Raw genomic sequence first — 6041 nt, 5'->3', positions numbered from 1 at the left:
CAGAATATGTTCGTAAGATCTCCATTAAAGTTGCCGTCTCATTTAATCATTGGTTAGAAAAACACTTATGTCTCTCTGGTCTTAGAAAAACATATCTCTAATTGCCTTCTGTTTACTTAAAAGAGGTCATTAACTGACACCCTGTGTTCTGGCGATAGTGATCCGTCTCTGCGAAGACCATAACGACAAATTTGTATGTTTTTCTTACAAATTGGGAATATGTATTTCCTAAGACCAGAGAGAATTTCGTGTTTTTCTAACCAGTGATTTAAAATACGTACATAATACATACATACATACATACATACATACATACATACATACATTTTATTGTCGTACCTAAGGGAGTTGGTGTTTCGCATTTCCGCCTTATAACTTCATCATTCCATTTTTGAGCGCATCGATTAATCATCCAAACGCCGAAATCACTGGACTGGTCCACTTGAATGCATCCATAAATCGGGTTCGTGTCCATAGCCGTAAGCGACTCGTTGATCTTTGAAGCATTGTGACAAGCCTCCAAGTAATCAAAGCAACAGTCTCCGTATTCTCGACATTCGGAGTCACAGTTGCAACCCCAGCGAAATCCATATCCCCAGGTGACGGATGCGGAATTACAGACGGGTCTCCCATTGATATCGAAACATGAACCGATATTGCGAGAAGTGCAATTGTTTAGAGACAGTTCTTCCTCTGTGAGATCAAATGCATGGGATAGTTTTATGTTGTTCATCGAGCTGGCCATGAATGTTAACCAAACCAATGGGAAAAAGAATGCTATTCCAACCATCTTTCCTGTTGTGCAAGTGACAGAAAAAAACCCTGACATAATCTAAATGATACCGATTCTTTTTAGTCTAACTTTTAAGTGTTTTAAGATACTGGATCTGAGGTATCGATTCATTCTCTGTAGGCGACAATAAGTCATAGAAGGTTTGACACAGTCACCATATAATTGCTCTGTGTCCGGCTCTGTGTGCGACCGGTGTGTTATAACTCTATATCGCGGTTTTGCCTGCTGAAGTATATCAACTACCTGTGGGTCTCTCGCTATGAAGAGGTTATTATTGTTAGGAACACATCATGGATTGTTTGACCCACAGACAGTTCTTGCTACAAATCACAAACTTTACATTTTTCGTTAAATGTGAAGATTTTCAATAGTCTACATTTTCTTCAAAATAGTAGGTCAAAAGAGCTTATTTGGGGGTAAATATGGTGGTCGAGTCAAAGACAGAGGTCCGTAGTCTACATTGTGTCTTCATTTCCATTGTCAAAAGACTTGATAAGGCGAAAAATGCAGTAAAAGCCATGTACATATATATGCATACATTTCCTATGGCAGTAGAACCGAGACGTCGTAGCCACAAGTTTTCCCGCAAGATATCACTACTATTTCCATACTGTAGAATTGTCTGTCATCTCTCGGATTTCCGAAAAAACAAAAGTTAATTTTTGAAAAAGTGATTGTGCAGATTTGTAGTTCTAGAAACAGTAAACGCTGCATTCAATTACCAACCACGACTGTATTCCCAAAGAGATCATAACTATGGGTAAACTCACCTTGTAATTGGCAGCTTATCCTGACTTCAATTAGCCCACCAGAGAAAAGAAGTGATATACCGCCGAAATCGTGATTTTTGTAATTATAACCTCTCACCTCTCGAAAAAAGCACTGAATGAGAATCTCGCAGGGTGCAGGTAAGTTGGCGACATCAACCGCAGTAAGACAGACTTTAAATATTACGGAAATCCGCGAGTGAAGAAGGGGAAATGTGAACGTATTGTCAATGACGATTCATTTCAAAACTGTACTACCTAGAGACGTTAAGCTTAGTATTCCGATATTATTTACGTCTGCTGCATATAATTGGTTGGAACATTAACTGTGAGTATTAAGTGACATTGTTCAGGGGCCTTGAAACGCAATTATGCTAGTAATGGCACTCGATAACATTTTAAACAAAGATTGATATGATAATTGGTGAAGTAACGCTCGTATCACATTTGAAAACGTGTACACACGCAGACAACGTGGACTATAATTAACATACATACATATATACATACATACATACATACATACATAAATACATACATACATGCATACAAACAAATAAAATATAATTTGTTGCGACAGCACAATCTTCAGATAGACGGCCAAACTGTATCAGGGGTGTCAAATATTTATGGCTTGGTCGAATCATTAAAATTTCTCTTTATTTGAAAATTCGGTGCTATTCGGTGCTATTCTCATATTACAAATAGAATGCCCTACGTTTTGTTAACTGTTCAGACTTTGGCCTCATTATAAATGAAACGATCCTCTTGATTAACACTCTCGTTTCATGAGCGGATAGGCTGATTTATCCGGCCATTCGCATCTTTACATTGATTCTTGATGACTTTTTACACTTTCTGAATCAATGATACAGGCCATGTTCTTCCTTGCACATCGGCATCATGAGCGTGTCAGTTAAGCTAGCTTTTGTCCAGACAGAGGCTGTATCTGTTTTGCACGCCTCAACTACGTTGCTTGACATTACTAGTGAATCATTCATCAGGGGCTGAAAGTTGACCAACGAGGCCTGAAACCTTTACATTCTTCATCTTATTAGCATATCATTGTCAGCTACATGGACTGTCTGCCCTTTTATCTAGACAAAGTCTGTATCTATTTTACAGACATTAACCACGTAGCTGCACAGTACTAATGAATCACAGACAACAAGGCATCTTTTCCAAATTTTGAAATCGTATGCATGAGAATTATACTTTTATAGACAAGGAAAGGATTCCCTTCCGTTTCCGAAATGCAGTGATATTAATTGCCAGTGTGTCTGAGAGTACCACTACATTTACATCTTTATTGGATCTTTTGTTTCAAAGAAGCCTGAAAATGACTAGTATCTCACAAAATCTTTGTCATCAACAATTTCAATTGTTTGAGGGTAATTGACTTGTCAGGCGTCTTTCAACGAAAATTACTTATTTGTGAGTATAGAAATGATAAGTCTCCTGCTACTGGTGCCAGAAATTCGTATCTCAATCCAAATCATAACCAACATAAAATGTCACTTCGGTTAGATGATTTGCAAGGGATTTAAATAAAGACAGATAGAGATATGGAGACACGCAAATTGGACGGTGATAATCATGTATTTTGTATCACAATCTGTCCATGCGTCTCCATCAACGGTCACCTCTCCCTGTACATAATACGCTGATTGTGACACTGATCAGTAGACTAAACACTGCTGTGCTCGGTCAGTGGGATTTGGTCAACATCTCGCAATATACTAATGACGTGAAAGAAAACTAAGAGTCTAACCAGATATGAACTGAAAATGCTCACGTCTTTCAGTATTAAATTGCAGTTGTCTATGAATTTAACGTTTGCCATATGATTGAAACTTCATTGAATGTGTTATGATCAAAATCATGAACAATATTCACCATAGATTAATTCCAAGGTTATTAAGTATATACATATGTAATTAGCTGAAATGAAAAAACTAAACTTCTCTCACTGTTGTCATTATATTCCCACTTTATATATAGCAAGTGTAATTGCCTTTGGTCAAGTCCTTCAAAGTATATATGCCAAACTATAACAGGTTACTAGGTATGCAAATGATGAATTAACTGACATGAAAATGCAAAATATCCTTCACTTATACAAGATATTATCTCATACATATACATAGTAAGTTTCATTCACTTTTTAGGGTCCTTCCTGTCTTAAATCTCTAATTTTAAAGGTTATTTAAATATGCAAATTATGAGTTGGTTGAAGTAAAAATGCTAAATGACTTTCAGCAAAGTTAAATCATTGTACCTTCAATATGCACACTAAGTTTCGTCAATTTTGATTCAGTCAATTCAGATATATATCCCTAATTACGAAAATTAATCAAATATGCTATTAGCAATTGACTTCCATGTCACTCCTTTACATCTTTCATAACGGATAAATACTTGTGTGATCATTATATGTAGCAAATCTCATCCAATTCATTGCAGCCGTTCTCATTCCATTTCTGTTTTTTCTAAAATCATTAATTATGCAAATGAGCATGAAATATGCAAGCCACATCCACAAAAACTAATCAGTTCTTGCTATTGCCTAACGAAATCTATTTACCAAATTTGGTTCTGATCAGATAAACCATTGTTGAGATATCGGGCCCACAGACAGACGAACAGATCATAGACATTAGAGTTCCCCCCTCTACTGTCAATGGACAGACACACAGACGGACAGACAGACAGACATCGCTGCGACATTAGCTCAGGTGTGTGAACACATGAGCTAAAAACTGTTGTCTATGCAAGCTTTGTTGGTTAGGGGCAACGTCTCCCCAGCCAAACAAAAAAGTGTCGCCGGAGAGTCCCAATGACCAAAGGTGACCCACACTCCGCGGACTGTGAGTGACCCCATGTCAATTCCAAGTGCAGACTATTGTTTGTTTGTTGGTTGCTGCGATTCGTTTAGTTTTTCCCCTGTTTTTTTTGCAATGTCTAAACATAGATAGTAGAGGGGGGAAGACTGTCTATGGTCTAAACTCGATTTTAATGTCAGTTTAAACTTTGTGGAGATTTGTTCACGTTCGAACAGATTGCTTTAGTTATCCACGGGTACCAGAGTTTGATCTTTCCAACATGAAGCCTGCATGTTTAAATTTAGATGAAGATGTGAAAATTAAGTGATGAAAACAGGCTTTTTACTCATAGTGACGTGCAAAAAAGGTGAGGAGTTAGCTTCAGAAAATGCTATCCCCTGACAGAAGCAGTTGAGTACTCGGCCGTGTGAGGGCGTTTTGTGGTATCCGCGACCGAAAAAAGGTCCCATTTACCCATTTATCTTTATCGACCTGCTTAACGCCGCGTTCAGTTTTGTATCAATTTTGATAACATCACAAGCGACGAAAGAGAAAGTGTTGTACTCGCCAAAAGTTCATGTCTCTTTAACTCTGACGAACCATACTGCAAAATCCTTCAACTCAGACGAAAAATACTGCAAAATACGTCCACTAATGTATTTGACATCACAATGGGCAGCTACGATGGTGCTAAGTCATGTGAGCTGGCCTGTACTTTTCATACTTCTACATCAGATCACCAAGAAAAACAGAAAACACTTTGGCCTTTCCAGGGATGACGGCCTTGGAGTTATCAGGCGTCAACCCGACAAGTTGAATCCATAGAGAGTGGTCTCTGCGCCATCTCGTACCAAAATGGCCGAAATTCACTACGATCGCGATTGGAACGAATTTGGGATAATTGGATTTTCGTATTTGGCGAATTTCTCAAAGGGGTTGGATGCCATATAGCTGAATGTTTCAATATTGCAAATTACTCATAAAAACAAGTGTATAATATAAAAAGAAAAGCAGATGAGATAACATTTGTAGATTAAATCGACATTACTTCACCATCCAATTATCCCAAATTAGTTCCAATCGTGTTAACGACAACAAGAAAATTAAAGAGTTTCTCGACTCACCTTAACTCAACCAGCGGAAAATATATATGCACTACACTAAACCCAACAGTATACCATAATACATTCACAGAAAAATCCAATCATCCGTCTGGAATTCCCAAAAATAGACAAGAGTACATCAGCAAACGCCTCTTAGAAATCTCGTACGACGAAGTCTGGTCCGCTAGACAAGAAGTCTTTAAGAAAAGTGGTTACAACAACCAACTAAGGTTTTGCTGTCTGTAGCAACACAACCTAATAAGAGAAACCGCAACAGGAATTTTATTTGGTGCTTTTCTCTATATACTGTAAAACGTAGCCTTGAACATCGGAAGAGAATTTTTGAAAATAATCATAAAAATTTCCTCCAAACGACGCGCTCTATCAGATATTAAACCGTATACAGCACAATGTGCAATACAGCGCAAATAATCCAGAGCCATAACAAAGCAGTGCTTCCCAAAATCACATGAACAAAATGTAATTGTCAAACACCTGCCATGTCTAGTCACTACCTGACCAAATCATTCATCTACCTGGCCACTGTTTTAACCGT

Source organism: Ptychodera flava, chromosome 19, assembly GCF_041260155.1.
Source record: "Ptychodera flava strain L36383 chromosome 19, AS_Pfla_20210202, whole genome shotgun sequence".
Classification (NCBI taxonomy): Eukaryota; Metazoa; Hemichordata; class Enteropneusta; family Ptychoderidae; genus Ptychodera; species Ptychodera flava.
The sequence above is the reverse complement of the archived record's forward strand: the minus strand, read 5'-3'. Positions refer to the sequence as shown.